Genomic DNA, 12643 nt, shown 5'->3' with positions numbered 1-12643 from the left:
TAGTGAGAGCTCGGCGTGGGCGCTTTTACATAAAAAACATCTGTTTGTCAACTTGAGAAACATGTTTTTTTGCCAAGACGCCCCATGTTGCGGTTTCACTTTATTATCGCCCATGCCCCTTTCTTTAGACGCATCTTGTTTAAAGAAAGGGTCGCGGCCTTCATGAATGTGAAAGCGCCGCATGGGCACTAGTAAACAAACAAATATTTGCAATGCGATAGGTCTCGCATTTGCGAGAGTTTAAGCTATTGCATTGCCAATAGCTCAAACTCTCGTAAATGCGAGACCTATTGCATTCCAATTGCTTGTTGTAACACCCAAACAGCCAGTTTTTGGAAAACCCTGAAGGTTATATTGTGTTATCTTTGTTCTCTAGCTTTTATTTTAAGTTTATTAATGGAATAACTCAGCCCCACTTCATTACACAGCAAAACATTGAAAAAAAATGATCTTATATTTGCCTTTTTATGAAAAGATACTGCGGAAGTTCATATATCAAAATAATCAATAGCAGCAGAATCGGTTAAAACCCTAACGCATATCTACAAATATCATCAGTTCTATAAACGATAGAAAAAGAGAAGATAAAAGACCATACAGAGGGCAGTTTTCAGAACACACCAAAGAGAAAGAAAATCCACCTAACTTTCGCATCCCTATTTAAAAATCGAATAAAAGAGCTGTGGTGATCTGTATTACGCAATACTTGTTGGAACTCCACTATGTCACCAGTGGGTTCTTCTGGTACTGTGCATTCTCCTCCTGTGTTCCCTGTTTGGCAGTTGCAGCTGCCCTTCCTGTCCTTCATGCTGGACGGCTCTCTTCTCTTGAATAAACATCCTAACTGCAGTTCCTGTCTCAGCGTCATCCTTACACTGACGACGAGGATGGTCAGCTGTTCCTCAGCTATTGGATCCACTCACAGATCATCTTCAAACAAAACGGTTTGAACCTATGAACTTTTGCTACATCTACAATCTACTTTACTGTGAGTACTTTCTCCCATATTATTCTCACCCGCCATCCCAGAGAGCCGTCGCAGCCACTTCTACTTTTCGCCTCGTCCTGCGCTCCAATCAAACCTGCCTTGCGCACTTCCTTACGCACTGTTCTACTGCCTTGTACCATCAACACGCCTCCCAGCACCACGTATGACTTTTCCCTGTTACCTCCGTTGTCTGCCTCTGTGCCTGTGCCTTCCGACTCCTTTTCCGACCACCTCCAAGTGCTGTCTGTGTTTCTGCTCGACACTGCGTTCGTCCTCGCTGCTTGTTCTTTCACCCTCAAGCTCCGCCACTGAATGATGACGTTGTAGAACTCCTCGTCCATTCAGCGCTAGCACGCGACCTGCGAGACGCCCCTTGTCAGCGCGCACTTGGTTTCCCCAGCAACCAGAACTGCACGTTGTTCAGCGCCAGCACGCAAGGCAAAACGTCATTGTTTCCCTAGAAACCAGCAAGACGCTTTTTATGCCAGCAACGTCATAAGAGCTTCGCGTTTTATCCTTATCTGCATCATCTTTATCTCTTCGCACAACCGACGCACACAGCTCTTGACACGCTGATGTGCACAGCTTTGAATACTTTTCTACGCTAACGTGCGCTACTCAAGCACACAGCTTAAACATTTTACAAGGAAATTAACCTACTTTCTCACGCTGACGTGCACACCGAAACATTTATTATCCACACGCGGATGCACACAGCTGCTGCAGGCATTTTATCTACACGCTGATGTGCACAGCTACTGCACGCATTTTATCTACACGCTGACGTGCACAGCTACCGCACGTATTTTATCTACACGCTGATGTGCACAGCTACCGCACGTATTTCATCTACACGCTGACGTGCACAGCTACCGCACGTATTTCATCTACACGCTGACGTGCACAGCTACTGCACGTATTTTATCTACACGCTGACGTGCACAGCTGCTGCACGTATTTTATCTACACGCTGACGTGCACAGCTTCTGCACGCATCTGAACTACCATATTTACAACAACATTTTTTTTTTTTTCTTCTTTTTTCCTTTTTCTCCCTTCTGTTACTTTATTGTTCCCCTTTTGTATTTCATTCTGTCAACCTAAAGGAAAAATAGAAGATCTCGCAATGCAAAATGTATCTCCTCCTGCCCCTTTTCTTCAGACTCCTGGAGATCCTCCCCTAGAATGGAAACTTTGGTTGAGATCCTTTATGGCCTATTTAGGAGCAATTGATGGTCTTAGATACCGTGCAGAAAGAAAAAAAAGTCTAATGTACTATCATCTTGGCGTTGAGGGGCAAAATGTTTTTGACCATCTACCAGTCTATGTTCCACCTACTGGCGAAACTCCCGATGAATTTGAAATAGCCATAGCTAAGTTAGACAAGTATTTTGTTAAAACTAAAAATATGGTTGTACACCGTTATAAATTCTTCACTAGAGCTCAGAAGCCCGAAGAAAGCATTGATACTTTTGTTACTGCTTTAAAAATTCTTGCATCTAAATGCGAATTTGACAATTTCACTTCTCAGCTTATCAGAGACCAGCTTGTTGCTCGTTGCTCCTGCAAACAAATCCAAGGGAAACTTTTGTCCTGCAAAGATCCCTCCCTTGACAAAGCTATCGATATAGCCAAAAGTATCGAAACATCTTTAGAAGATTCAAAACAATTGGAAGTTTCTCTTTCCAATACCTCCATTTCTAGTGCTGTTTCCACCAAGGTGCCCTTTCCCATCAAGTCCCCCATTTCAACTCCTCGCGACTCTCGTGGCTATTTCAAAAGAATGGGAAACACCAGTTTTAGAAGACCCTTCACTCCCAATAGGCAATTTAATCAAAGTACTTTTTGTTATAGATGTGGCTCTTCTTATCATGCTTCCAACTTTAAAAATTGTCCTGCTGCCAATCAACAATGCACCCAATGTGGGAAGAATGGTCATTTTTCTAGGGTCTGCATGAGAGGACGAAGAGGTAATGTACGCAGCGTCATGTGTGAAAATGATTCCTTCCAAAACTCCAATCCCCTTGAGTTCTCTACTGAACATTCTGAATGTGATGTGACCAATCAGGAATATGTTGTTGTAGTAAAAGATAATGACACCATCAGCCGTACCTTTCTCGTCCCTGATCCTGAAGTTGATGCCACCATTGACAGTCACCATATCTTACTACTGGTAGACACTGGTGCTCGCATCACCATTGTTTCCTATGATAAGTATTCTCATTTTTGGCAAAATAAGTGTCTACTTCCTCCAGATGTCCTTTCTGTGGCCTTTGAAGGAAGCAAAATCAACCTTTTAGGTTATTTCTTAGCTGAAATTTCCATTTTTGGCAAGTCCATTAAGGGGAAGGTCTATGTTGCCAAACGTGGTATCAATGTTCTTGGGCTTATACATCAGGCAGAATTTGGCGTCACCATTAAACCCGGCCTACCCAATCCTGTATTCATTGAAGGGTGCAATCTTTCTTCTCCTGCATCTTCCCCCATCTGCAACATTTTCAATAGTGAATTTTGGGAGCACAAATATGGAAAAATTTTTGAAGATCGCTTAGGCAAGATCACCAACTTCCAACACTTTATCAAGGTCAAAGATGGTATTTCCCCAATCAAACACAAGCTGAGGAATGTTCCCCTCAGTATCAGAGAAGATTTGTCCAAACACCTTAAGTCGCTTTGCGAGCAAGAAATCATTGAAAAGGTAGAATCCACCTTATGGCTTTCTCCCATTGTTCTTGCCAGAAAAAGGTCTGGCGATCTCAGGATGTGTGTTGACTTACGCAGTCTCAATGAAGCTATCTGGGTCGATGGTTTTCCCCTCCCTCGCATTGAGGATCTGATAGCTAAAGTAGGCTCATCTACTTGGTTCTCCAAACTTGATTTAAAGGCGGCTTACCACCAGATTGAGTTACACCCACTCTCTCGACATCTCACCGCTTTTGTAACTCCTGATGGGGTTTTTCAGTTTCGTCGCCTCCCTTTTGGGTTGGCGTCTGCCGCCGCTGTTTTTCAGCGCATTATGTCTGAAATGTTTGAGGAACTCTCTAATGTTGTCGTCTTTCAGGATGACATCCTCATCTTCACCCCAACTGAACACGAACATAATCTAGTCATTGACCAAGTTTTCAACATCTTGGAAAAAAGAGGCGTTACCCTACAAAAGAGTAAATGTGTGTTCAAAACTAGGGAAGTAGAATACCTTGGCCATACCATCTCGGAATGTGGTATTAAGCCCAGGCCAGGTCTAGTCAAGAGTATCATTGACGCTCCTGCTCCCTCTAATAAAGAGCAGCTTCTGTCCTTCCTCGGTCTCTGTGAGTTCTACTCCAAATTCATGAGAGACTACGCCAAGACCACTGAGTGTTTTAGACTTTTACTCAAAAAAGGTGCCACCTTCAGCTGGTCTGATGAGTGTGAGAAAGGTTTCCAGCTCATCAAAGAACACATCACCAAGGCTCCTGCTCTTCAGCCCTTCAATGGCAACAGAGAAACCTTTGTCACTGTTGACGCCTGTGAATATGGCCTAGGAGCTGTCCTTTCTCAACTAGCCTTTGGCAAAGAATTTACCGTGGGGTTTGCCTCCAGGACTCTTCGTCCTGTCGAGCGCAAATATTCTGTTATTGAAAAAGAACTGCTGGCTTGCGCATGGAGTGTTGAAAAGTTTAAATCTTACTTATGGGGCAGACCATTTGTTCTTCAAACCGACCACCGACCTCTTGTCGACATTCTTTCCGGCAGAAATGTCAAGCGCACAACCGCACGGTTGGCTAGACTCTCCACTAAACTTTTGGAATACAACTTCAAAGTTGTTTACATTCCTGGGGGCAAAAACAAACGTGCTGACTGTCTTTCCAGGTTACCCATACAAGAACCTAACGAAAATGAGTGGGAAACAGAAATTGAAGAGTGCTTTGTGGCCAACATTTCACAAACTTCCATTTCCTTTGCTGAGAATGATTGGGTTAATGCTGTTGAGAATGATACTGTACTTATGGATGTTGTCTCTTTCATACAGAAAGGTTGGCCCAAGGAAAAATCCCTTTCCCCTGAGCTTCAAATTTATTGGAAAATCAATTCCGAACTTTCCTTGGAAAGTGGCAAAATTGTTAGGGGCAATAAATTCATTCCTCCCTCTGTTTACCGAGATAAAATTATTGCCGATGCTCATTCTGGTCATCTGGGTGCCACTATCACCAAAAGAAATGTCAGGTCAAATTTCTGGTGGCCAAGAATGGATAATCAAATTGTAGATGCTGTCAAACTTTGCACACGCTGTAACTCCAGCGACAAAGTCCTTGTTTTGGAAGGTGTTTGTGACTCTGTTGTTCCCCCACCCAGCAGAGCTTGGCAAAAAATTGGCCTGGACTTTCTGGGCCCATTCCATGTCCTTCCCAACACTTCCAAGTATTTCTTGGTCCTCGTCGATCATCTCTCCAGGTGGGTTGAGGTTGAACCTATCAATATCCCCAATTCAAAGAGTGTTATTGATTGCCTGACTAAAATTTTTCTGAGGGAGGGTTGTCCAGAAGAAATCCTTACCGACAATGGGGTTCAATTTATTTCCATGGAAATGAGTGCCTTTTTGAACAACTGTTGCATCAAACACACTAGAACTCCCTTGTATCACCCTCAGAGCAATGGCAAAACCGAGAGGTTCAATAGAGTTATTGTTGAATGTGTGCAGGCCGCCTTCAATTCCAATAGCTGCATTTTCCAAGCTGTAAAAGATCTTGTATGGTCTTATAGAATTTCCCCACATGTTGCTACAGGCTTCTCTCCCTTTGAGTTGATGAGAGGAAGGAAAGCTTCTTCCCAAGCTTTTCCCTTTTGGATGGTCAAAAGTCTCCACAAAGGTTGTGACTTGGAACTGGCATGGGATTGTGCCAACAAGAAATCTTCCAGTTCTCTGCCTTGTGACATGGAGCATGTTAAGAAGTCTTTTCATAGTATTCATGCTGGTGACTGGGTCAAGATTAAGAACCCTGTCACTGTTAAAAAAGGTCTCTCAAAGTTCCTTGATTCCCAACAAGTTGTGGAAGTTCGCAAAAATGCTGTCAAATTGTCAAATGGAAATTGGTGGAGCACCTCCCGGGTTGCCAGAGATCCCTCTCGTGCTTCTCGTGCAACTGTTCCTACCCCCAATATCCAAGTTGACGATGGTTTAAGGAAAAGCTCTAGGTTGATTGTTAAACCCAACAGATTTCGTGACTATGTATGATTTACCATTCATTGTAGTTTTTTTTTTCTTGTTTTTTTTTTTCAGAAAGGGGGGAGGTGTGTGGTGATCTGTATTACGCAATACTTGTTGGAACTCCACTATGTCACCAGTGGGTTCTTCTGGTACTGTGCATTCTCCTCCTGTGTTCCCTGTTTGGCAGTTGCAGCTGCCCTTCCTGTCCTTCATGCTGGACGGCTCTCTTCTCTTGAATAAACATCCTAACTGCAGTTCCTGTCTCAGCGTCATCCTTACAAGAGCCTATGGACAGGATATTTTAATTTTCACATCAGGACAAAGGTATGGAAATATAAAATGACGTTTTTCTGCCATCCTATATTTGCCCATTAGGAAACAAATCATAAAGAGGATACTTTAGCCTTTGTTATTTTCCCATAATGCAGTTTCTCATCATTAAGCCTGGGTTTTATGATGTTTCCCATTCCTATAGTAGTGGAATTAGAACTGTATAATCCTTGCCCTACCCATCTGTTTAGAATTGATACTTGGCTTTCACCAACAAGACTCAGGAAAAACTGAAATTTGTGGGCCCATCACTGAGAATTTGTTCATGGTTTTCCTTCAGCAGGCCCCTCGTGAGAAATCACTTAGTACACCACCCATGTCTTGTTGCGAAAACTGTCAAGCATAAAATAGCAAGAGCTCCGTTTATGAGGCTGTGAAAACATATCTGAAAACACTTTGTGAACGCGCTTTAATTGGATGCTGTGGCTCTTACTGAAAGGACCGCCAAAAATAACAGAAATGAGCTGTGACGCATTTTGGTAACAAGAAGACACATGCTTCAGGGTACTATTAGAAAAAGAGCAAGCATTCCCCATGACACACATTGAAAGTGCACCTGCTAAAGCGAATTACCGTAGATCATAGATCTCGGTTTTTATTTTTGTGCATTGTTCCCTGGGTGTGAGGGCGTGTGGAAATTGAAATCCTATAACTCAAGTGTTTATTAGACGTTATTTTTCAGGCTGGGGACAAAAGCTATGAAGACAGCCCTCTCTCGTTTTTCAGTGCCATGTGAGAGTAGCTAGTCCATCTGCAATCTGGGACTTGTAGTCCTGATTATACCTTAGAAAATCAGGACTACAATTTGCAGAGAACAAAGAAAAAAAACCTGACCTGGCCTATCTGCTCCCTCATGAATCTAGGAAACTTCAGGCTCTGTTAAAGAATTCATCTTTGCCCACATTTCCCAAGGCACAGTTGACATAAGCGGTCAAAGACAACATATGCCCTTACTCATAAAACAATTGTTCAAATCTTTTTGCCTAGGTGCATAAGTATTGCTTGTAAGTAGGAGCAAGCAAAGAGTATTTTAAACTGAAGTGCTGCACTCAACTATTTTTCAGACACTCACCAATGCGTTTTTATTACTTTGCCTCTCTTCTTTCAATCAAGTGGATTGGTCGTGACAGGAAAACATGACAGACACCTCTCCCGTATGGCCACTGTGAAATAGAAGAATACCCACACACCAATCAGTTCTTCTTTTTTATTCAGCTTGGTATGTCTGGTACATCAGACCCCGTCCATCAGGGCTCAGAGCCACACTAGTCCCCAGCTCCAACTCCGTCTTGCTTCAAATTATCACATGCTTATTTGGAGCATCAATACCTAGCAATCCCAGAACTCAATACAACTTACCACATAGGGGCAGATTTAAGTGGCGCATCCCCACATATCAGCAGAGATTCGCCACTTATTGTGCGCCATGCCTCCGCCACCATGGATGCGCCGCATTAGCAATGCGGCGCACCATGGGGCAAAAATGGCACAGATGCGTCACGCATCTGTGCCGTAAAAGTGGCGCATTGCTGGAGTTGCGTCCCAAGCGCGACGCAGCTCCAGCAATGCTCTAGGAGGGCCTATTCCCACAATACTGCGTCAATCCTTACGCTTGCTTCAAGAAGGCGCAGGGTTTTGTTGCAGCATGGGCCCCAAAAGTCATGGAACAGAGGCGTAAAAGAGGCGCAAGGAGCTTGTAAATCTGCCCCATAATACCTAGTACAGCATACCACATATTTATTATGGCCATCTTCATGTTGACCCGTTAATACTGATGGGGCTGGTAACTCTGGTTAATACCGCTCCCCTTCTGGAATCAAAAGGGGTGCTGTATTACCACACCTCTTTTTCTTGGGTGCCTCAATACTGTTCGGTTTACCAGAAAGAAAAACTCCAGTATGTAGCTGGAGGACTTTGCTCCCATTAATACTAAAGGGACTTCTGGGACACCCCCGCGCCGCACGGCCACCAGCTGCTGCGTGTGCCTTCCCGCCCTGTGCCTCGCCTGCCCCGTCTCCGCCGCGAGACCACGCCCCCTGCCACCGAGCGGCGTGGTCTGCACTCGATTCCTGCCCTGTGTCCCTGTACTCGTTTTTGCCTTGTTTTTGGTCCGTTTAAATTGTAATTGTATTGCTGTCTGTTGTGCAATTTGTTTTTTTTCTCTCCTCCTTTGTTTTCCCTGGTTTGCCTCCCTCTGCCACCCCCGTCTCATCCCTCCCCGCTCCCCGCTTCCCGCCACCACCGCTAACCCGCCCCTTTTCTTTCTGTACCCTCCCGGCTCCCGCCTCCCAGCTGCTCCGCCCACCCGCGCACTTCGCCATATATGGCGACCGTGCGAACGTGCAGCGGTCACGCGCAGCGGGCGCGCCGATTGTGCACCGAAGGCACGCCAAAGGTAAGCCCGTCTATGCCCGTCCGCGCCTAGACCGCGCCCAGTGCCAGGACCCCTGGCCCCCGCCGAAGCAAGACGACCCGCCGGACCTACGACGCCGCAACACTCATCGCACTCAACACCGGCCGAATCCCAGGATGCTACCGAGCCACCCCACGACGCTCCCACGGACCCTTCAGCTGCCACGCCTGCAAGTTCACCTGCATCCGGACCTGCCCGGCACCAGCACCCGCCAAGCCGAACACCAGCAGCAACCACCTCAAGTGCATCCTGCTCAACACCCGCTCCGTCCACAGACACGCCATCGAACTCTGGAACCTCCTCGACACCACAGCTCCTGACGTTGCCTTCCTCACGGAGACCTGGATGAACGCCTCCTCAGTGCCCGACATCGCCATCGCCATCCCAGAGGGCTACAGGATCACCCGGAGGGACCGCAACGCCAACCAGGTGGGAGGAGGCATCGCCATCAGCCACAGGAACACCATCCGTATCACGACCAGCACCGACAACACCCCACCCTCCGCCGAACACCTGCATTTCCAGATCCACACCGACCCGAAGACCACCCTCAGAGGCACCCTGATCTACCGACCTCCGGGACCACGCACTCAATTCAGCGAGGACATCGCCGACTTCGTCAGCCCGCATGCCCTCCCCTCCGCTGACTACATCCTCCTGGGGGACTTCAACTTCCACCTGGAGAACAACAACGACCGCAACACCAGCACCCTGCTCGCCAACCTCGCCAACCTTGGACTCAAGCAACTGGTGAGCACCCCCACCCACCTCGCCGGACACACACTCGACGCCATCTTCTCATCCAGCAAAGACATCGCCTTCAGCCACGCCACAGAACTCCACTGGATGGACCACAGATGCGTCCACTTCACCTTCAGAAGAACGACGATCCACCACCACCAGCAACAGGTTGCTCGAAGAAGCTGGAACAAGATCACAGCCGACCAGCTCGCCGCTTCCCTGAGCCAGCACCCTCCGGCCAGCTCAGCGAACCACAGCCAGGCCGCCGACAGCCTCACGAAGTGGATCAGCAACTGCGCGGACAAATTCGCCCCTCTGAGGACCCTGCCCAGCAGACCCGGCAGTAAGAAAGCCCCATGGTTCACCGACGAACTCAAGAGCTCCAAGAAGAACTGCCGAGCCCTCGAGAATGTCTGGAGAAAGGAACCCACACCGGACAACAGGACCACCCTCAAGCTCGCCACCCGGAAACACCACCAACTGATCCGCACCGCCAAGAAAACGGCTTTCAAGAACCGACTGGACAACAACGCACACAACTGCAAGGAACTCTTCAACATCGTGAAAGAGCTCTCCAACCCCAACGCCGGAAACAACGACATCACCCCATCGCAAGACCTCTGCAACTCCCTCGCCTCCTACTTCCACAACAAGATCGCGGACATACACAACAGCTTCAGCACCCATCCGACCCACGCCACGACCACAGCAACGCCGCCCACCACCACCCTCCGAGCCTGGACCCCGATCAGCACCGAAGACACCGTCCGCATGATGAACTCCGTCCACTCCGGATCTCCGACCGACCCCTGCCCTCACCACGTCTTCAACAAAGCCGACGCTGTCATCGCACCCCACCTGCGGGACATTATCAACACCTCATTCGACACCGCCACCTTCCCCGAGAGCTGGAAGCACGCCGAACTCAGCGCTCTACTCAAGAAACCTACGGCAGACCCCACCGAACTCAAGAATTACCGCCCCATCTCACTACTCCCGTTTCCAGCCAAAGTCATCGAGAAGACCGTCAACAAACAGCTGGCCGCCTTCCTCGAGACGAATGGATCCCTCGACCCCTCGCAGTCCGGCTTCCGTGCCAACCACAGCACCGAGACCGCCCTCATTGCCGCCACCGACGACATCCGAGCCCTGATGGACAACGGAGAAACAGCGGCCCTCATCCTCCTAGACCTCTCCGCGGCTTTCGACACGGTCTGCCACCGCACCCTAGTGCAGCGCCTCAGCAACGTCGGAATCCAGGAGAAGGCACTGGAATGGATCGTCTCCTTCCTTGACGGAAGAACACAGAGAGTCCGCCTACCACCCTACAAGTCAGAGGCCACCGAAGTCATCTGCGGCGTCCCTCAAGGATCCTCGCTGAGCCCTACCCTCTTCAACGTCTACATGAGCCCCCTCGCGGCCATCGCACGCCAACACAACCTCAACATAATCTCCTACGCCGACGACACCCAGCTGATCCTCTCCCTGACCAACGACCCCGCCGCCCCCAGAGCCAACCTGCACGAAGGGATGAAAGAGGTAGCCGAGTGGATGACGACGAGCCGCCTGAAACTGAACTCAGACAAGACGGAGGTCCTCATCCTGGGCTCCTCGCCCTCCGCCTGGGACGACTCCTGGTGGCCCCCCGCCCTGGGCACCGCACCCAAACGACGAACCACGCACGCAACCTGGGCTTCATCCTGGACTCCTCCCTCTCCATGACCAGGCAAGTCAACGCCGTCTCCCCGTCGTGCTTCAACATCCTGCGCATGCTTCGGAAGATCTTCTGGTGGATCCCCACGGAGACCAGGAAGACCGTCACCCAGGCCCTCGTCACCAGCCGACTGGACTACGGCAACGCACTCTACGCCGGAACCACCGCCAAGCTCCAGAAGAGACTCCAGCGGATCCAGAACGCCTCAGCCAGACTCATCCTCGACATCCCACGGAACAGCCACATCTCCGGACACCTGAGAGACCTGCACTGGCTCCCCGTCAACAAAAGAATCACCTTCCGGCTCCTCACCCACGCACACAAAGCCCTACACGACCAAGGCCCGAGCTACCTCAACAACCAAATCAACTTCTATGCTCCCAAACGCCACCTCCGATCTGCCAGCCACGCCCTCGCCGCCGTTCCACGCATCCGTAGAGCCACAACAGGAGGAAGGTCCTTCTCCTACCTGGCCGCCAAGACCTGGAACTCCCTCCCGGCCGACCTGCGCCTGACCCAAGACCACCTCTCCTTCAGGAAGAAGCTCAAGACCTGGCTGTTCGAGCAGTAACGGCACCCCCCCCCCTAAGCGCCTTGAGACCCTACGGGTAGGTAGTGCGCTCTATAAATGTCATTGATTGATTGATTGATAAAGGGATTACAAAATATTAAGTAGAAAGTGAGCAGTGTCCCTTATTTCCACATTATTTCGATTTCATGGGAATTTACGGGGAATCAGCTTGTGACCCCTCTAATAACAGATCCGATATTACCACCCCTTGATTCCAGACTGCTCGCACTGAAGGCCATAGTGCGAATTGTAGGACAAAGAATGTTGCTTCCGGTCCACCAGCCACACAAGTGCTCTTTGCAGACTTCTGCAGCAGGAGGCGAGAATCCCTCCCAAGGCATTTCACTCCAGGCTGGGGCACTGATCTTTAATGATCTGGACAAGGGCATTTTTAGCATCCTTTCAATTCATTTACATTAATAACAAGCATGACAAGTGAGCAGCATTTCTAAAATCTAATTGTATAAACGCAACAGCATTTTCGATTTAACCTTTCAACAGCAAGCAAGCCATTGGGCCTTTGTCTAACAGTTTTAAAAAGCAAAGCTCACAACATTCATCTTTGTTTCAAAATAAATTACAGTAATAAGCAAAAGTAGTCGTGAGTGAAAGAAGAACCAATTAATGGTAACCAGCATGACTCTGAGGAAACAATGTACCATGAAATGTATGTAACAGCCAAATGCATTCTGGTACTG

This window comes from Lissotriton vulgaris, chromosome 10, assembly GCF_964263255.1.
Source record: "Lissotriton vulgaris chromosome 10, aLisVul1.2, whole genome shotgun sequence".
NCBI lineage: Eukaryota > Metazoa > Chordata > Amphibia > Caudata > Salamandridae > Lissotriton > Lissotriton vulgaris.
Note: the sequence above shows the minus strand (reverse complement) of the source record.